Below are 22,582 nucleotides of genomic sequence, written 5' to 3'. Positions count from 1 at the left end.
AAAGAGCATATTTTGGAAAAATGCATTTTTTTCTTTTCGAAATAAAGGAGAAAACTTCTTCAGACAACAATTAATCAATAATAATCTAATTTAGTTTTCATTATTTTCTAAATAACTACCTCCAAGCTGTAATCTCACCTTTAAAGATCGGTTTATCTCAATCCGTACACTAAAGATTTCCAACTGCACTAGCGACGCAAACTAGAAACTTAAAAAGTAACTTCAACTTTTATCACTGAATCGCCAGAATTTGTTCGCAATGATCGCTGATTCTGTGTTGCTATTTAGCACTGCCATTCATCGCCGGATGTGTCACTACTGGTGCGGCACTTTCCGTACCTGTACCGGTTGATCATTCATCGTCAGCACAGAGTCACAGACAGATCTGCAGATATTAATTTCAACCTCAAACGTCGCGTCTCCTCCGGTAGGGCACTGTTCTCATTACCTCAAAGTACCTGACACTTGAAGTGCCATCATCATCACCATCATCACTGTTGTCTGGCCTGCTACAGAACACAACACAACACCACACACAACACACTGCTAGCCGTCGCAGTAGGCCACACAGCTAATTCAACGAAAGCCAAACGATGTAACATTTAAACTTATAAATGGTTTGACATTTCAAGTGACTTAAGTCAAAATGTCACAGTGCTGTTTTTTTTACTCTTCCACGACACAGCTCGCGAGTAAATAGGCACACTGGCACAAACATTCACAAAACTCGCTCAGTTGTTCACTATTTGTTTTCTTCTTCATTCGAAGCTGTTTTCCTCCTTCCTATGTACGTTTCAAATACACAAACACTCCACCGCTGTGGATTCTGAACTTGTCGGGCAGAACACAACTTAATCCATATTCGTTACGGGCAGTAATAATTGTCATTATAAATATTTCAACTCGTAAATATAACACCGCCGCGCAGCGTCGTCACTTCACTCTCCGGCGTGCGCACACACTCACTCGCTCCGCCTTCTTGGTTCCTTCTCTGGCGCGCACAGAACACGTGTGATTCACGAAAAGGTCACAGCGCAGTCTTCTTCACTACTATATCGACTCGAGTGCCACCGAGAGCCATAATCCATCACCAGCACGAAGTCTGATTGTGAGTTTCTATGTGGGTGCTCCAGAACGCCTGCTGACCACCCACATTCGCTTATCCACCCGTAGTTCACGGAACAAAAACAAAAATGATTAATCACCAACGTCCGACGGGAGACACACTTCCTATCCAAGAACTCAGCTGTTTGCGCGCAATGTCAAACCTGACTGATACCGGCTGCCGGCGGCAATTGTCATCACGGCTACTGCTGCGCCCGGCAAATATCGGAAACGTTGTAGCGCACACCACCAACTACGAAAGCTGACTGATTCACTTGATTCGGTGAAAATGCTAAAACAACAATGTTTTTTCCGTCCTCCATCTATACCTGCACAGGCACTCCGGCTCTCATTAAATTCTTTATCGCCCTCTCCCATACAATCAACCGCGGATAGTCCTCGCTCTTTTGGTAACGCGCACTTCCATTCCAGCGCACGATTTGCTCTATCGTTCTCACTCTCTTCCCTTTTCTCTTTAGTCCAGTCCATGACTGGTAACATGGTAAATGGTATGGTGATGGTGACTCCACCACCGGGGCCAGGTCGCGACCGCGTACCGCAAGGTATCACAGCAGCGTGGCAATCCGGCGCAAACTTAGAACACTTAGATTAATTCATCTACTGGTTCCATCGAATTGCTACACATCGCTTGGTTCCTCTGTCTACGGATGAAAGGAAATAAATTAAGACAGAAAAGTGCATTCTGAATAATGAATGCTTAGGTAGAAAGAAATGGCAAATTCTTTTCACTTCCTCTATCTCTCTATGTTTAGAATGAATCTCTTCAAAATTGTGATTTATAGATGAGAATTACTCAAAAACGAAAGCGTATCGAATATCGAATAAACAAGATGATTGTCTAATTTAACATTTCGAAAATAATAATTCAACAGATGACATTTTAAAGAAGCCAACACGCGCCCAATAAAGCACAGAATTTAGTTCCCGCAAACAAACATGCGCACACACTGGCACGTCACGTTTTCGTGTTTATTTATTATTTGCTCGTCGCAAGTTCCAATTCCCGATTCAGTCTATCCCGCTCCTACAGCTACAAGTAGCCAACCGCAGGCTGGCCTTTGCACTGGTGCGAACCCCATGAACTAATGGCGATCCGAGCTAGTGATGTTATGCGACTGCTATCAGTAGGTTGTGAACCCCCTTTAACCAATACCGACACCGAAAAGAACACCGTATCGATGATCGCCTCATCTAGAGAAAGATGAAAAATATCGTCTCCTACTTTACCACCCACTTGCGCTCACTCTCCGGAGAGAAACTTCCATTCGAGAATCAAGAGACGCGGAATGAACGAGCAAGAGAGGAGGCGCACGATTGATTTCCACCGTCAAATGTCAACTGATCCACTGAAAGATCGTGACCGCAAGAATCAACGCCGGCTGGCACTCGTAGGACCTTCACTTCGACTTTTGATCAACAGCTCACTTGCAAATTATACGCTACACTATTCAGATCACAACATAATATTAGGCATGCGATGTTCCGTATATGCAAGTCACCATGGTCGAATACTTCTTCAAATGGTCGTTTCTGTGAATGTAAACAAACCAATTGAGAGTTACTGTCCCTATACTGACCCCGCAGAAAACAACTCTCACTCGGTTTGTTTACTCTTGCAGATAGGTCTTTCTAAAAGGGTGATCGCGAGAATGCATAATTTCATCGGTCGCCATTGACGCTGATCAGCTCAACGATGCCTCTTACATGATCAAGTGATGATGTTAGGTTGTACAGGAGCCACTTCATTCTGCAAATTTACATGAACACCCAAACACCGCTTCTCTGTGGGGTGTGCGCAAATGAAAGGGTATAGAATAAAAGGCAGGAAGGAAGGAAAAATTCATACATTCTTCTGTTTACTTCGTCTCTACCTTTTCCACTTCTTGCGAAATTTCCTACACAGTTCAGGTTGTTGTGACTTTTGCTCTCTTCCTCTTCCATTCCTTCTTCCAACAACCAACTCTCAATCCGACGTGTTCTACTATCTGCACTCTCAGCAACCGCGTTCTACGGCGATGGAGCACCGATCTCCAAATACACATACGACATACGCGATAGCGGTTGACGTCGTCACCAGCCGTCCCCGCCGTCGTCGCCATCACATCGCCGTCGACCCATGCCAGCGCGGCATTTCGATTGCGACAACCGCCCGTAAGATCAAGAATTGAAACCAGCAGAGACTCTAGGTTTGGTGCGGTTTGCGGAAAAGAGGCGAGCAAATATTTTCAAACATGAACTTTTGGGCCAAATATTAGTTTTAGTAAGCCAACTGTGAACGAACGAACGAACGAACGAACGATTATGGCGAGCATTTTATTTTGGATTGTCGGTCGGGATCAAGCGAAACAACCCACCCTGACGTCATTGAATCGAATTATAAAATCGCGAAAATTGTTTTGGGTTTAAATTTTACAGTATCATATATCAGTATATAATTCGGCCTATCATAACAATAGATATTTTCATAACACAGAGCTAATAAAAAGTGACGTCCCTTTTCTTAAACTTTAACAAACGTTGACATTTTGTCTGTTTTTATAGATTTCATAACGTCAATTTCAAAGATTTCATTTTTGTCTAAATTAAAATAAAATAAATTTATTTTTTTTACATATTGTATTCGTAACTCCATAATTTTTAGTTTTTGGGATACAATTTTTTTAGGAAAAAAAGGTGTTTCATGTTTACCTACAATAAGAGAGAAATTCTTGATAAAAACGTACCATAAATAGCCAACTTTTTCTTTTTTATTTTTATTCACAGTAGTTTTTACAACCGTTGGTCCAAACATGACTATTTCTTTGCTAGAAATATCCGTTCCACTGCCGGTAAAAACAAAACACCATGCGTCTCCGTTACCATGCATCTCGCAGCAATTTTATTTCTTTAAAAAATTTAGCAAAAACCAAAAATGGTACATTTTGTAATATTTGACGTGTTGTGTAAAGAATTCTAGGCTTTCCAAAAAATATTAGAAAAGGGAGTCTCTTTAGACTGCACATTAAGAAAACATAAAAACATAATTATTTTTAATAACGGGTGGCAACTAAAATTTTGGAATTTTTTTCTCAAGCTGCCAAAAAAAGACAAAGATACATGAAGAAGATCTGATTTACCAAAATAAAACATATATTGTTGAAAAAAAATTAGTGTACATTTGAAAACGGTCCGTAATTGGCTGTTCAGCGAAACTTTCGTTTGACGTCGAAACAAGAGCGTTGTACGGCCGTCATGTCAACTTTGCGAATGCACATCTTGATTCTACCAATTAACTGTTTGCAATTCGTGGCTCTCCAATTATTTTTGTACACCAAGGAACACAAAATCCCGAAGAAATCTTCGATTGGGCGCACTGAGACAGATTTTACAGGTCGTGATTTTTGGGGAAAAATGGGATCGAATGGGTATTCAGGAACGATTGTGTTTTTTTTGGCGTAATGCGATGATGCTCTATCCGGCCAAAACACGAAATGTCCATCTGCATGATGTTTTTGTAGAAACGGGATCAAAATTTTCTTCAAACATTCGTCTGGTACATCTTAATTGATAGCCAAACCAGAGGGCTTGTTGTTGAAGAAACGAGAAAGCGAACGATGTCCTTCTGCGTCCATAATTTTGGCTGGTCTTCCACTACCTTGCTTGCGAATAGTTGTTGGGCATCTTAGGATATGGCAAACAGTCGAAGCCGCAACATATTTGCTTTTCAAATGTCGTACCGTATACTTTTTGCCGAGATTTCTGTTGCAGTTCGTAGAAGTGTACAACGCGCTCCCGAAATGCTTCTTGTTTCGACGCCATTTTTAGCAAAACTGGGCAAGCATTAACAAAACAAAAAATACTAACAGAAAGAGGAGAGAGAGCTAACACATACATACTCTCATTTCTCTCTGAGCTCGTTCGTTGAGCATAAGGGCCTCGAAAAAATTCCAAAATTTTAGTTGGCACCCGTTATAGGGTAGTTGATCCAATAGTTGTGGTAGTACCAATAGTTGCGTCACTATTCATTATTAATGCATGTTTTCGTCACCGTAGCATTTTAAATAAAACAATTATGTTCATTATATAAAACAAGTTCTTATGAGTATTGGTAGTTAGACTACACCTTTTAAAATTAAAGTAGTATTTGCTAAAATGCCGATTTTCTAAAATCTAACACAACTATAGGCGCAGTTGGAGCGCACAACTATAGGCGCTCATTTCTATAGTTGCGCTACAAGTTTTTTCATTTAGCAACCTAGCAATGTACACGGAATAACACTCTTAAAGGAACACCAAACTTAATTAAGGGAACATTAGCGCAACTATTGGTACAATAAAATTCGTTTTATTTGATACCAAAAACATTAATCGTCGCTTCAGTAATTCAAAAGTTATGAATTTATAAAGAAAGAAAACCAGATTGCCGAGCACAAGTGATAAACGCCGTCACTAGGGACACAAACTCACAGCTAGGGCGTGAAGAGTTCTTTCTTCCCATTGCTGATAGAGAAAATTTTCATTCTACCACCAACGACAACGACCATAGGTTTTTTCTGCATGAACCACGACCAGTATTTGAGCTGTTGCGATATCATACCGTAATTACTCAGATCAACACTGTATGGTGTTCTCCCAGATTTTATTACGTCGTCTATCCACAATAACAAGAGAAACCGAAGGAGAGTATCAGGCGGGCTTTACGGAAGGTCCATGCTACAATGGATCAAATTTTTAGTCTCCGACAAACATCCAGAAATGTCGGGAGTACAACGTGCCCACGCATCATATTTTTTTGGATTTCAAGGCAGCATACGATACAGTCGACCACAAGCTGCTATGGTAGATGATGCACGAGTACGGTTTTCCGGAAAACTTGACGCGGTTGACCAAAGCTACCCTTTTTATATTCTTTGCAGGGAGAAAATCTTCATAGACAGCACCTTCACGGTGCCGAATAGGATTCACATGGTGCCAACATGCGCCTACCTACTAAAAACTCTCCTGTTGCCCATTCCTGAACCCCTCCCGGAACTACCGTTAGGTTTTACTTCGGGAGAGAGGACGTGCCGAAGCACTCCGACTTATCCGTTGCGTATGTGGATTCACACAACACCCTTGTCACTTCATACCGCCACTACCCTTCACCTAGGGCCTGAGCTGCCCAATCAGCCCATTACTCACCCTAGCTAAGCTATGTCAGGCCCTGTCGTTGCAAACGTTCTAGCCGTTGCAACTCCGTTATCACCTCCGTTGCCGCCCTATTGACGGCACCCCATGTGCGCTGCTCAGCGCACATTCTCTGCACGATGTTGTCGGCGTTGGTGTCTTCCCCAACGACCGCAAGCATCACCCGCCGAGTGGTCGTGAAACGCGGGCAGCGAAACATCACATGCTCCGCCGTTTCCTCGGCTACCGTGCAAACGCGGCAAAAGGGTGAGCCCACGCGTATGTAGATACTTCTTAAAGCATCCATGTCCCGACAGAAACTGGGTAAGGAAAAAGTTTACCTTACCATGTCCTCTACCGATTCAGGCCGATATGTTCTGGATCAGCCTATGGTCCACCTACCATGATCGGTGCGATCCCATTCCGCCTTAGGATTGGGCGATACCGTATCGATACCCGCGATATCGATACTCGAAGGCCGATATTTCGATATATTTCATCGATACTTACGACGTCGATATTATGCTAAATCGATAATTTCATCCCGATACTGTTCTGATAAAGCGGGATATGCAGCTGAAAAAATATAGACTAAAACTAGGTCAGGAAATGCTCAAAAAAACAAAATTTTTAGGATTTTTTCTCGCACTGTTTTCTTTTCGGGTAGCTTCTAAGCTTAATTCTCAAATTTACTTTATTAGAAATGACCTCGACACAGCCGTTTTTATGTTAGACGACTTGAAACGAGCCGAACTGTGTCGATTTCGGTACAAGTGCCGAACTGCAAGATTTGTTAAATTCGTTATAATCTTATCGATCTGGCAACCGTGCTGTGCAATGTGCTGAGTGTCCGACCCCTTGGAATTGACTCTTATGCAAAACCTTGAACAATGTCACTTACGTGTTTAACGCTTATTGAACAGTAAGTGCGTACGATATGCGATTTTCAGCAATTCAAGAGAGCACATAGAGTAGTATTGGGCGTTGAAGGCATAAAGATTTTCCAGTTTTTTACGCGCCATAATAGCGGTGAAAGTGGCAAAGGTGGGACAGAGATCGAGCAGAGCTAGAACTGGAAAGGAGCAACTCCCGGCGGAACTCTGCAGGAATGGCCAAGAACCGCCAGCAACGACACATCACTGGATGGTTTCAGGGGTTTGGGAGAGAGCTGCCGGATGAGTGGATTGAGGGTGTGGTTTGTCCCATCTACAGAAAGGGGGATCGGATAGATTGCTGCAATTACCGCAGCATAACGCTGGTCAAAGTCACCAACAGATTTTGTTACGTCATCTATCCCCGGTGGCTGGAGAGTTCGTAGGGTAGTACCAGGTTGGCTTTTGAAGGCCCGTGCTAATACGGATCAAATTTTTACTCTTCGGCATGTCATCTAGATGTGTCGGGAGTACAACCCATCATATTTTTGTGGATTCCGGGGCAGCATACGATTCAGTCGGGCGTGAACAGCTGTGGTGCGGGTTTCCGTACAAAGCGACGTGTCCGAAATAGAGTTGTTCTGGAGCGAGTGATGTGTTGCGTGCGTGTTTTGGGGGCCCTCTCTTTGCTCAACATGTTTTTTATTGATTAATTTTTATGAATCCCTTTTTTTGAGTAGCATTTCCTAATCCCAGAATGCCGCCTTAAATAGTATCGATAAATCTAATATCGATGCTTCACGAGCGATATATCGACGGTATCGATAAAGCGGCGGATTTGATATTGATATTCAATTATCGATACTTTCGGGAATTTTGCCCTGCCAACGCCTAATAGAGTCCAGCCTAACTCTGTCCCTAGCGCCCCTGACGTTCCTCTGCCTATGGCACTCGATGTCCTCACCTAGAAGTTTGCATATGGGAATCATGGCTGCAATAGCCCCAATCGCATCCAACGATATGGTTCGGTAGCCGCACGCAACGCGCAGTGCCAACAGCCTGAACACCTTGTTCAAACATGCCTGATTGCGCTTACTCTCCAAAGGCGGGGCCCATGCCGGTGCACCATACCGTAGCACCGACATGGCAACGCTGGCCATCAGACGTCTCTTACTGCTGCTAGGACCGTAGCCGTTCGGCATGATCTTGGATAGCGCAGTAACCGCCGTTGACGCTTTACCACAAGCATAATCCACATGGCTGGTGAAGTTCAGCCTGTTGTCTGCCATAACACCCAGGTACTTCACACTTCGTTTGGAGACAATCACCTGTCCTCCAACGATTATTTGGCCTCTAAGGCCGACTTATGGTTGCTGATCATCAACGCTTCCGTCTTGTGGTGGGCCAATCATAGATTGACGCCCGCCATCTAACCCTCTATTATGCTTATGGCGTCCGATGCCAGCATTTCCACCTCCTCTAGAAACTCACCTACCACTGTAAGGACGATATCATCGGAGAAGCCAGTGATCTCGACCCCAGTGGGTAGTTCGAGCCTCAGCACCCCATCGTACATGGCATTCCAGAGCGTGGGGCCGAAAATCGAGCCCTGTGGAACACCCGCTATCACTTTGTACTTCATCGCCCCATCCGCCGTGACGTACACTAGCGTCCGGTTCTCGAAGTAACTTTTAAGCGACCTGCATAGATGGTCCGGTACCCTCACCCTATGCAGCGCTAACGCTTCCAAGGCGTTTTTGACATCGATTGTGACTATGGCACAGTACCTGTCGCCTCGTCTTTTCCGTTTCATAGGCTTCACGGCCCTCTCCATTACGAACTTTGTGGCGTCTACAGTGGACTTCCCCTTACGGAAGCTAAACTGCGAGCTTGCCAGTCCGACATCACTTTCCACCATCCGGATTTAGGATTACCCCCTCTAGCAATTTGCCTAACGTGTCCAATAGGCAAATCGGCCTGTACGACGAGGGATCACCAGGCGGTTTCCCTGGCTTTGGCAGCAGTACCAATCTTTGGACTTCCATTTGTCTGGAAATTCGCATACCTCTAGGCAATTCTGAAGCGTCTCTCTAAACATATCGGGAGATGCTTGGATCGCCACTTTGAGTGCCTCGTTCGGAATCCCGTCAGGACCGGGCGCTTTCTTCGTTTTTAAACCCCTGGCAATTACGATGAGTTCCTCATTCGTGACCGGAATGAGGACACCATTCGATTGACCGTACGGGGTCGGAGGCCACCAAACTGAATCGTGTTGCGGAAAAAGCCCTTCCACGATGACTTTCAGCTTTTGAGGGCAGGTTTCCTGCGAAGCGGATGAACATTTTTCGCAAAATCCGGGTTAGTAATTATATACAATGCAAACAATATTGACTGACGCCAAATTAATTACAGCTTCATTAATTACAGATATGCCGTTTGCCGTAGACGAGACTATAAATGCAAAGGGCCACAATGAGCTTTCGGCGGTGCCAGAAAAATGGATCCGAAGCTCCAAATCCGGAAACATTATGCTGTGGCCCAATTCACAGCGAGTTCAAGATGCGAAAAAAATGCTTCGGGATGCCAACATCATCCCCAAAAAAGCATGGCTAAAATATAAATGTACGATCAAGCGGAATGGCATCCGGTCCTACGATGAGGTGATGGGCTTATGTGAGGAACTCTCTGGTGAGTCCTCATCAGATGCGCGGCCAGCCAACAGCCAACGTAAGAACAAGGTTAACCAGAATCCTGTGAGCTTTCAAAACATGCTGGTTCTGGATAGTATAGGTCTGTCTTTACCTTGGCCTTAACCGCTGCACCGTTGCAGCCACAACCCATACCAAATCAACCACCGCTCGCTTTACTGCAGGCATAGAACAAACCATTTTTTTTTATTGTTTTAGAAAAATCCATTTTTTGTTTTAATACAGGAGTATAAATTTCATTATTCAATCAAAACGCCGTTTCAGTGTCTGCGTCGAAGTTTCGCTTCAATGTCAAACTTTCAAATCGCATGTTAAACTTTCAAGTCGCAGATTGAACTTTCAAGTCGCATTTTGAACTTTTAGGTCGCGCGTTGAAGTTTTTAGTCGCATGATGAACTTTCAAGTTGCTATAAATATTAACGGTACTTTATTAGAAATCAAGTTCGGTATGGAAATGTAGTATCATGTTGGTCAGCAAGTGCGGAACTAAATTTGAACCAAATATGAACTTCCGAGTTCGTTCCTTAAGTGAAATCCGAACTTTTGGTTCCTTGGGAAGGTACAGTGTACTGGCTTAGGTCTTGGCGCTGGGTAGTAAGCGCAATCAGACTGTGCTCAGACTGATGGCGCTGCGAGTTTCGTGCGGGTATCGCACCATATCGCTAGAAGCGATAGGTGTTATTCCGAATATACTCAGCATATACATACTCCTAGGCGAGGACGTCGAGTGTTATAGGCAGAGAAACGTCAGAGGTATTCGAGATAGAGTTAGGTCGGACTCTATAAGCAGATGGCGGAGGGAATGGGATAATGCCTAGTACACCAGATGGTCCCATAGGCTAATCCACAATATCTCATCTTGGATCAGCACAAGAGGGTAAACCTTTACTTCACGCAATTTTTGTCAATCCATGGGTATTTCAAAAAGTATGTATACAGGTGTGAGACGTTAGGTTCCCCCTTCTGCCCTATGAGTACGGTAGGAAACATCTGAGCAAGTGATGTTTCACTGTCCGCGTTTCGATGCCACTCAGCGAGAGATGATTGCGGTCATTGGAATCGCTAAAGCGGGAACAACGACAGGGCTGATAAAGCTTAGCAAGGGTCAGCTAAAGGACAGAGTAGGCAGCTAGACAGTACAGGACCTAGGTGACGGGTGCAGTAGTTGGGGCATGACAGGTGGTGTTGCTTGAACCTACACGTGTAACGACAAACGACAGCGGAGTGCTTAGACACGTCCTTCCTCCCGAAGTAATACCGAACGGTGAATCCGGGAGAGGTAGAGAGAAAGTAAAACAGGAAAATTTTTAGTAGGTAGTCACAAGTTTTCACCTTTTAGGTGTTGCCTTTAGAAGATTTTCTCAAACCTGCGTTACAAAAAAAGGGCCAGGAGTGGCATGTTCACTGCAACTACACGTCAGAACAGAGAAAGGTATAGAGAGACAAGAGTTGCGGCAAAAAGAACCTACTGTCTTAAAAACGCAAGTATGAGGAGCACTTGCTCGCCGACGCAGAGGAGAGATTCGCCAGTAACGACACACGGAGTTTCTACAAAACGGTGAGGTGCAGGAATTTTGCCATGCCATATGCCATATGGTATGAGATGATAGTGCCGGCAACCTGCTTACTAGCAAAATGGCGGTAGCAACCAGGTGGAATGCTTCCAGAGGTCGTTGAATAGGGAAGTAAACGTGGAGATCAACAGGAAGAGGATAAGAATTGTGAGCAAAGGCTAAACTTCGGAGCCACCAACACAGAAGTACGTTTGGCAAACAATCAGTGTACTGTGAAACAGTAAGGCTGCTAGGAAGGACGGTATCCCGGTTGAACTTCCAAAAGCGGAGAACAAGAAGCTGTACGAAACAATTCACCGAATCATTTTCAGGATCTGGGAGGCAGAACAAATGCCGAAGAAGTGGTTGGATGGCCTGATTCGTCCTATTTTCCCGTATCCTATTCAGTACTGAGACCGTTAGCGGAGTCCTTTCTCGGCGTGTACCAAGCTGGTTTTCATGAGGGTCACTCCACGACAGATGTTCACCCTGCGTCAGTTACTAGTTGTGCCGAGAGTACAACTTCCATATTCATCATCTGTTTGTGGACTTTAGGGTGGCGTACGATTCAGTCAAACGAAATAAGCTGTGAGAGAAAATGCTAGATGCGTGTAGGCATATTTTTGAGTTCTTTCTTCGTTTTATTTATCAATTCCTCCTCAGTTTAGGGGACAAAATTGTTGGAGTAGACCTTACGCATCAGGTTTGCCAAGAAATTCTCGATGGGACGCAGCTGGGGGACGTTGGGCGGGTTCGCCGATTTCGAGTAGCGGACCGACGCCAGATCCGGCCAGAACACCGCGTCTTCGCCCTTATGGTATTTCTTGATAAACGACGCAACTTCCGGCAAGCACTTCGTATTGTAAATTTCCCCGTTCACGGTCAGTTCGGAGCGAAAGAAGAGCGGCTTTGTCATCCCCTTCTCGCTGATTATCAGCCACAGCAGCACCTTCTTCGGGAACTTGATGTGTGAAATGAACTTCACCTCGGAGCTCACTTCATTCGTGGAGGAAGTAAAATACGAAGTGCCCTGCCAATCGTTACCATCCAAGGTGAGATAGGTCTCGTCGTCCATCACCACCGCCACGTCGCGATTCGCCAAGAAAATCGTCTTAACCATCCTATTCAGCCGCTGCCGCTGCGTCATTGCCTGTAGCTCCGAGACCTGTGGACGGGACTCCCGCTTCCGAACATGTATGTCCATGTTCGCCAGGTACTTTTGCACCGGCCGGTTGCACCGACCTTCCGGCCAAGCGCACGCATCGATATAGCTTCCTTTCCCTCGGTCTTCCTCTTGCGCATTGTTTGGAGCTTCTTTTCGCTCAGGGTCGTCGGCCGTTCAGAACCAGGCTTTCTTTCGATGCTCTGATTGTTGTCCCATTGTGTCAAGATGTTGTAGATGCCGGAACGGGCATATCCGGCGTCCACAAAGTGCCGCACGATGTCCGTTTTCGACGCGCCGGAGTACCGTTCTTTGAACGCGCACACTTCTGAACGGAGTAGCTCCACTGTTTTCGCCATCACGGTTCACGGATCTCAATTAGCTGCCTTAGTTTTTTTATCACCATCCGAAAAAAAACAACGTTATACTTTGAAACGTGACATGTGACAATGTCAGCCGCGAATTAGGCTTCCTACGGATTATGTAACCAGTTGAATTACCGTAGTTTATAAATTCGCACAAAACTGACATTCTACATAACACTAATCCTCCGGGTGTTTCTTTACGGACATAAATCATAGACGCTAAAGGAAGCTGATCGACGAATGTTTGGGGTTTATGAGCGTAAAACTCTGCCATCAATACTTGGTGGCAAAATAGAAAATGGAGTATGGAGCAGACGCATGAACCACGAGCTGTATCAAGTATACAAATATGCTGATATGGTGAAGGTAGTATGCAGTGGGCTGGGCACGTGGTCAGAATGCCCGGCGAAAGAGTAGCCAACACTAGTTTCGGCAGAGAACGAGGAAGAGGCTGTAGACTTCGGGGCGTCGAGGACGAGGACGGTGCACGTTCAGTTGGTGTTCGAGGGGATTGGAGAACGGCAGCCCAGGATCAACAGCACTGGAGAACCATAATTCGTTCGACGCAAAATCGATAACGGAACGTCCCCATCAAAGTAAAATTAAGTTTGGTAAGTACCAGGCAAGAAAAAAAGGGCCGAGACTCGGGATACAACTATTTTCACTTATAACCTGAATTCTTGTTTTTGAAAAATGATAACTCTTGAACTCATGGTCAGAATGTTATAATATTGTTGTCAAAATGTCAAGAGATCTGTTTTGAACACTATTAGATTTTTGGGTTTCAAAATCATATTCCATACCGCATTTGAAAACTGTTGTAAAACAACATCAAAAGGATGTCCGTTCAATTTTCGTCAATTGTAGAAAATCTATTCTCCTTCTTCATATACGGCCAACTTTCAGATTGGCCGTAAACCATTCTGCCCCCACCGTTTTGAAAAGCACTGAACGAAAACTTTGTCATGCCTCCAACAGACTAAATTATACGCGAACGAAATCCGGAAATCGAGCTAAATATGCGCGACTGTGACCTTTTAATTAGATTGTTCCCCTTCAGGACCAGTTTCGAAAGGTCTGCACAATCACAAACCAATCTCATTCGGTCGTCCATCTAGAACGTACCGTGTCATTCTGGGTTCTACATGCAAAACCAGGCTGAAAACGAGAATCGACCCGACCGCTTCGGACTGATATTTCCAGACACACTCTGTATGGACCTACGACGCGACTCGTGTGGCCCACCCAAAAGGTGATTCAGCTCAATCAAACAATTAAGCAGGTTCCGCCATAAGTGGATCAGGTTTGATGTCTACCTCTGCGCACACCACTGACTAACTGCCTGGTACAGAAGGCGGCGCTTGGGATCCGTATTGCGCAGCTGAGCAGACCGGCCGGCCGGCCGAGAATCGTGGTTGCGCTGACAGAGCGAAAAATAGCACACTATCACACCAGCAATAGCGGCCAAAAGTCGAAAGGTCGAATTCCGATCTTTGAACGTTCGCTCGATCCCCGCCAGACCGACAGCCGTGCTGGGGGATGTTCAAATGCTGCATTTGAAGCAGGACTAAAATGATGCTCAAATGATGGTTTATGAAATATAACGATTTTAATGAAAGTCGGTAAAACGAATGTCATGCCACAATTTCCCGTATTTTGTATAAACCGATTCTTTCAGCCCTGAAACCACGTACATACTTCGATATTTGTAACATTTTGGCAGGTTCTCAAAACAAACACTTTTCTGGTGTAACCAACAATGTAACCATTATTTAGTTCAGCAATTGCTGATTCAGTCGAATGAGATTGAAAGTGGTGTGATTTTATATACATTTTCTCTGAGTTTTCAAAGTTTTTAATTCAAAGGAATTTAATAACCGTTTCGGTTGGGTTTTGAACTTTTAACCGAAATCTGTGCCCAACCTTTTTTTATTATTATTAGAACATGACCTCATCTGAACCCGATATTTTGCGCATTCCGGTGTCTAAGCCCTACCTTATGTAAGTTGGAATGTAAGTTTTCAGGTAAATTTGGGTTAAGCTTGCAACAAAGAATTAGCGCATGTAGACTTCCCTTCGTGTTAACAAGTGCGATATAGCATTCTTCACAACGGATCCAGGTGTTTACCCACCTCGCACAAGTGGGTCTTCTCTCCTGCAGGTTTTGATAACTGCCAATATGAGCTCGGGTTCCTGAAACTCTTCAGCCTACATCAATCGCTAAACACATCGACCGCAATGCAAAGCCTAGGATTGGCACGGATCGTCAATTCTCCTACTGTGCATGCAGCGTGTTTGCGCATAGTGCCCATGCCCATGTGCGATGATTATGCTGATAATAACGATGCCTCTCTGACTCGCCGGAGCCGTGTTGATGGAGCCTGAAAGAACTAGTGCAACCGGAGAATAATTAATCGCCTCCGGCGGCACTCTTAGCCCTTCGGAAAACTCAGTGCGCATCCATTCGAGGCAAAGGCGCGTGCTTTATGAGCGGAAAGCAAAACGGGCGTAAACGAAAAATTATTAATTATTCTCTCTATTGCATTTCAAATATTTAAAATTTTAGAGCAACTCGCGAGGCACTTTTCACTGCAGCCTGGATTAGGGTTTGGCAGCGCAGGTAAGGAAGAAGGAAAACGGGGAAAGAATTGCAACGATAATGATAATGATGCACCTGCTGCCAGCATAGATAAATATACATAAGCAGATAGAGGTTGTTTAATACCGTTCGCTAACCATGGTGGCGTGCAGAATTTTTAATTCTGACTCTCTAATCATCGGTTCCAAGCATTAAACTCACCCGGGGCAATGGATATCTAAAGGCTCGCGCGGAAAATAATAATGCATTATTTCAATTTGCAGCGCATGAATAGCAAAGGATCATGATCGATCAAGCGATATTAGGATTATTTGATCCATCTTGCACTGATTATCTTATCAGGTTTACGGAAAATTAATCTGAAAGATCCAAAAATATGAAATTGAATACACAAAACAATTTATTCTCGAACCAAGTGATCGAAATTATTTTAAATTCGGTAAAACCTTTAGAAATGATACCAAGAAGTAGCAAATCATTCTTAGGTACTGTGAAATTCCAAATGAATTCTTGTTAGTCATGGCGTGATAAGCACTAACGTCTCAAGACCTAAAAATAAGTGAAACACTCGAAAATACCCGCCAGTTTTGCATATTCATGACGTCTACTTTCGATGCGCTCAAAGCTTTTAAAGCATTTTTTTGTGGAGTTTGATATAATCTATATTTTTATTTCTACTTAATGATCTGTATATTTTACGCGTAAAGTAATTTTTTCGTTCAAAAACGAACAAAACCGAACTAAAATGTATCGAAATCCAAATATCGACATAAAATTGAAATACAATTTAAAAAAACCCGATTTAGTCCACCTGGTGAAAGGAACCTTTGTTATACCATTTTATTTGTTATTTGAAATAGAAAGCGACACATCCTCAAAACAAAATTTAACTGTTAGTCAACACAGTGCTAGTTGGATTACATCACTTTTACTGACAGATAGGGGAAGACGGGGTAAGACGGCTCCCCTAGGCAATCAAATTGCTAGCATAAAATACGTTCGAAAGTTTGCTTTTTCTTGTATCACACATGAATAAGCATTTATTTATCTACCATTAAAAATTATACAATTATTTGTTTTGTGTATTTTTCCTCGACTTTTCGTCAATTTTTGAACCGTCTAAATATCACGCGTCAATTTTCAGGCGGGGTAAGAAGGACCACCAAAGGGGTAAGACGGAACATGACGGAGTTAGACTAATCGTGGCAGTTTTTATGCGTTTTTAGAGTTGCAAAACTAACTTCAATAGTATTTACTCAACAGAAACAAATTTTTTCAAAGATTTTTCATAAAATAGCATCAAATTAGCTTGTAACTAACATAAAATTAAGTTGTACCGCTCGGCCAACTCAAATGCCAGTTCTTTGATTATACTAAGTCCGCTGCTCCAGTTCTAGCAAATGCTGAACAAGTTCAAGATTCGAGCCTCATTGTTGGCGTATCGTTACGTACTGCCGACGAAGAGTTGTCTTGGAAATTCCGAATGTGGTATATGCTGTCCGAATGGACATACCTTTATCAATGGCTAATTTGGCCTGATTCATCTGATCCGCCGTCTACTGCATCCGCGATGTTTTTCTAATATACTTTCGAGGCATCTACGCAAACAAAAACGAACATCACACAGGAAAACCTCCAAACATTATTAGCCCTGCAACGCATGGCTCTTTTACCCCGTGAAAAATGGCCCGTCTTACCCTAGTTTATAATCTTCACCATTTTGCACTTTTCACTTAAGCCGTACTATTTTACATAGGGTATGTTGCTACATCGTCGTAATTGCCTATTCCCGTCCTATCCAACACAAATTATTAAAAATATCAGCATTTTTATAACACACAATGCATAATTAGTTATTCCCTAATATTTTAGTTAGTTGTCTATCATACGCGATCAATCAAAGTGAGCTGAGATCTATTTAAATGCTTTTTATCATTAAAGATGTCCTACCAGCCAAATTTCCTACGTTTTTTTTGTGCGACGAAGAAGACAATGTTGACTAATCGTTTTAATTTCCGTCATTCATAAATGAAAACAACTCACGCAAGGCATTGTCGTTATTCTACAGCCAGAAAAACTTGCCTGACCTACAGAAATTTTGTAAAATAACATTTGCCACGCCGTCCTACACAAATACATGCGCGTTAGCTTCGTAAACATTGTTGCGATTTTTAATTCGGACGATGAAAAATTTTTATGGACGGATTTTAAAACGGTACGACGAATTTTAGAAATAAAGTCAGTTGCGTAATTTCAATAATATGCTTTAATAGTCGCTTTTCAGTGATTTCAAAGTTCACGGATCGGAAGGTAAGTGTGTTTTAGTTAATCCAGCACAAGAACTTTTGGAGTATTCATTAAATCCATCCAGCAAATGATGAAAATTAGAATGGCTTTACTTATTACGACGGGAATTAGAAAAAGACCCTACCTATTTCGACACACACAAAACAGGAATCGTTTTACAAACGTCAACGAACGATACGGAGAAACGTCGAGATACTCCGTTGTTTTGCAAAAATCCCTTAAATTTGTTGCTACTAAAATTAGTTTACACAAAGCCACGACGAGCGAATAGTTTGTTTTGATTCTAATTTTGACGTTTCGTGTAGCCGATCACCGCAGAGTGTTTCGAAAGTACTCAAATACGTTACCAAAGAAGATAAGGTAGCCTAATTGCAAAAAATTCAAGGATTTCTATTCGAAATCGATGTGGTCCGTCTCATCCCGCCGGGCCTTCTTATCCCGTCTTACCCTAATGATAATAAAGAATAATAATACCATTGGACCTGCAAATGATAATTTATAATTTCGCCAATGACTAATACCTTTAATTTGGTATCAAAAAAAAAAGTTTGGCAGCACGACGATTTTTGGACCCTTTCAAAATTTGATAATTTTTTTTTCATGAAATTGCTGAATAAATATAAGTAAAAGTTGATTTTGATTTGGGTGAGTACAAGGAATAGCAAGTTGTAAGAGGAAATATTAATCGTTAAGCGACTAGTTTATAGGTTTTGGTAATACATACTAAACTATGCATAAATTCTTGTAACGCCATTCTATTTGATTCATATCACAAAGTTTTGTTGAATTAATGTCATCAATTTTTTATTATATAATATTTGACCTGTAAAACCAGTTCTTTTGAAATTACGCAAATACATTTGCAGTATTAAAACCTCTCATTTGCTGTTAAAATAATAACAACTAGATAAATTATCTGAATTTAAAATCGTTTTAAATTTTTGTAAATTTTAATGTGTTGTTCATGATTATTCACAACTTTCAAATTACACGTCCAATCAAAAAACAATTCAACAGTGATCCATGACACTATAATAACTTTCAAATGAGACTAATAGCGCATAAATCGGTTTGACCATCTCTGAGAAAGAGACGATAATTATTACCTAGTCGAAACAGGTTTTTAAAGCATAACTTGTAAACTACTTGTTTGTTTTCAATAAAAGATCCTGGAAAAGTTTACAGTAGAAAGAGCCTTCAGTTTATTCTAAGATCTTAATGCTGGTGGCAGTGGGGTACTTGAAAAGCACGGATTTCACTGCACAGTCGTCCGGCATCCTTGCGACGTGGCCGACCCACCGTAGTATCCAAACTTTCACCAGCTGTACGATGGGAATCTATCCAAGTAGTGCTTGCAACTCGTGGTTCACACGCCTACGCCACTTTCCGCTATCCGTTTGTACTCCGCCAAAAATAGTCTGCAGCATCTTGCACGTAGGATATGTTGCTGCTTCGACGTAATTGCCTATTTCCGTCCTATCCAACACAAATTATTAAAAATATCAGCAATTTTTATGCCACACAATGCATAATTAGTTATTCCCTAATATTTTAATTTGTTTACTAACATACGTGATCGTTCAAAGTGAGTTGAGATCTATTTAAATGCTTTTTTCATCAAAGAATTCCTAGCAGCCAAATTTCCTACGTTTTTTCGTGCGACGAAGAAGAAAATGTCGACTAATCGTTTCAATTTTCGTTATTCATAAAATGAAAATAACTCACGCAATGCGTTGTTGTTATTCTGCAGCCGGGAAAACTTGCATAACCTACAGATATTTTGCAGAATAACATTTGTCATGCTGTCCTACACGAATACATGCGCGCTAGCTTCGTAAACGTTATTGTGATGCTTAGTTCGGATGATGACAAATTTTGATGGACGGATTTTAAAACGGTACTACGAATTTAAGAAATAAAGTCAGTTGTGTAATTTCAATAAAATGCTTCCTCTCACGCCGAGGACCCGGGTTCAAATCCCAACCCCGCAGAAGACACGAATGACCCAAGCTGGTTAAAGTGACCATAATCAAACAAAAAAAAAATGCTTTACTAATTGCTTTTTAGTAAATTCAAAGGGCACGAATCGGAAGGTAAGTGTGTTTGAGTCAAATCAACGCAAGAACTTTTGGAGAACTCATTACATCCACCTAAGAAATGATGAAAATTAAAGTGGCTTTCCTTACTACGACGGGAATTAGAAATAAACCCTATGTTTCCGTAAGCAAAATTATTGTCTCAAGCAGGGCCCGACATCGTCGAAGCACAAATATGAAACCGAATTTTACTTCCATTCATTTCCCCTCATACTGTGCTAATATCGAGTACATTATTTTATTACATCTTTTCATCCAACGCTGTATATGTCATTCATCACTTTCAAGTGGTTCACAGTTTCGAGCTCGAAATGCGTCAATTAGATATCAAATGAGAAAGGAGTTCATTTCAATTGATGCATGAAGGATCTGTTAATTACATCATTAAAATTTTCTCGCGTTCACTTCATAGTTAGTGACTCCAGTCAGGTTCCTGCAAAATTAGAATTTTTCTTTTATTTCTTAAAAAATGGATTGCTTCTAAGCAACGTATTGGTGCTCTAGCAGAGCGGGCGATCTGATTTATATCGCGTGATGGGGAAAAAACGATTTGTAGTATTGACCCAGGAAGCGGATGTACCTACATCCAACAGCGATCCGACATTAACAGCTTTATCAGACACTTCAGGACCAAACACACTGAAAAGGCTCAAATTGAAAATCAACTCAAGCCATCTCATCTATCCGACAAAAAAATGAGTTTTTGAGAGTTATCTCAAAAAAAATCAGAGGGGTTGTGTACAAGACACGACCGCATATATAGGTGACGCAGGACTACGTAAGTCTCTTTGTAGTGATAGTAGCATGTATTCATGCTTGTAATCATTCAACAGAGGAGTATTTGGACCAAAAAGCTGGCCAAAATGAGGGAAATTAGAACTCGTTCAATCCCCTCTAATTAAACCTCACTGTCTTTCCAGATGCCTTTCACACAATGTAACGTTAATTTTGAAATTATTTGTTTTGTTTACATCTTGCATAGAGCTGTCAAACTTCGAATAAAAATGGGCCATATATTTTCGCTCATATAGGTAAGGATGTTGTCTTTCACATTTCTAAGGCTATATAGGGTAAGGAACGAGTTAAGCAGTGTCACCTATTTTAATCAGTTGAACATAAATGAGCCGAAAATGCACTTTTTTATTCATATTTTCAAAATCTTTTGATAGGATCATCTTCACAAATCACTTAACCATACATTTGATTCACACAAACACAATTTATTGGGTTTCCGACAAGAAATATGATGAATTAAAAATTGTTGTCCAAAAACGTACATTTTTCAGCTGCTGAAGGCAATCGCCACCTCGCTACTAACGAATCCATCACATTTTTCAGCACTGATTACAACCACTCTAAAAGTCAAGCACTCAATTGTCACATACCATATTATTCATTCTCTTTTTTTCTATTATCTAAGGCTTTGTCACTAGCCGAAAGTTTTATTATTTTCTAACAAAACTGAAAACAAATTCTGAATTGACGGAACCTGTTCACCAGTAGCAGCAGCTGCAGCACAACTGATGAACTATCATGTTGCCAAGACACTGTTTCGGTTCTGGAAATAAGAATTTTAAGTTTGAAATTAACTGAAAGCTCCTATGGTGAAAACGTGGTTCAATACTTTCAAGAGAAATGTATGTTCATAATCAATTTTTCTTTATTAAAAACAACACAAAAGACAGTTTTTTCAATAATTTTCGAAGATTTTCTCAGTGATTTAATAAAGCAACGATGTGTTTCAATGTTATTTGCTTTGACAACACTGTTCTGAGTCGGATCGTTTGTACTGCTATATGTTTACCTCTTTTGTTCTCCCACCATCCTTATGAACAGCGAGTGAGACGTCAAACTCGCAGTTTCCCATAAGAACACTAGAGAATAAAAGAGACGACAAATACCGTTTGCCGAACGGTGCGATGAGTGTATGTCCCGATAAACAATTTAGACAGATGGCATTTTACGCATCTATGCCGATACGCTATGCCGATTACGCATCAGATGCCGATTAGTAGGTCGCGGATAGGAACGCGAACTTACTGAATAGGGAGAAAAGTTCGAGGGATTTTTTAAGGGGACGTAAAAAAATTCAGATTTCAGGATTGCTTAAAAAATCACCTTGCGGGTGAAAATGGGTTCGGTCTGTTCAAAATTAGTTCCGCCGCTCCAACTTTTAAAGCGAAAAATCAAAAGTTTAGCTCAACAATAGTGTCTTCCAATGGTAACAGCTTGAAGAACTAACGATAGCAAGAAGATTGGTATGCTGATATCCCCCACTTAGTCAACCCATCGCTTGTAATAAGGTAAAACAATCAGTGACCAGCTTAGACTGCTTAAAACTAGTTCTTTACCCTATATTCCAGGTATTATAGACGTTAAAGAAAGTCAAACAGCTAGTTACCTAAATGATCAGATAATGGCTACAATATCTTTCTATAGGTTAACGACTGATTTTGTCGGTTACGTGCGATAATGGGGCTAATATGCAGACTGCCGTTCGTCATCTGGAAAAAGATTACGAGCAACATTTTACACATGTGATGGACAGCGCAGATGACGAAGTCCAAGCTCCAAGACACAATCGACCAACCTAGTGCCAAAGAAGAAGAGGTAACTGCCTCCTTGAGCAATGAGTTACAGGAAAATTCAA

At 42.0% G+C, this 22,582-nt stretch overlaps 1 protein-coding gene across 2 annotated transcripts in view; it reads right to left on the bottom strand.

Moving 5' to 3' along the window:
* The window catches only part of LOC128741835 (probable serine/threonine-protein kinase DDB_G0267686), a 282,954-nt gene extending 281,195 nt beyond the window's left edge, over positions 1-1,759 (bottom strand). For both annotated transcript variants that reach the window (XM_053837920.1, XM_053837921.1), the window contains exon 1: positions 139-1,759. The gene's annotated coding sequence lies outside the window, so the exon portion shown is untranslated. The remainder of the gene's footprint in view (positions 1-138) is intronic.
* Positions 1,760-22,582: the final 20,823 nt, after the last annotated feature.

The sequence above is a fragment of the Sabethes cyaneus genome, chromosome 3 (genome assembly GCF_943734655.1).
Source record: "Sabethes cyaneus chromosome 3, idSabCyanKW18_F2, whole genome shotgun sequence".
Taxonomy (NCBI): domain Eukaryota; kingdom Metazoa; phylum Arthropoda; class Insecta; order Diptera; family Culicidae; genus Sabethes; species Sabethes cyaneus.
This window is presented reverse-complemented; position numbering and strand designations above follow the sequence as displayed.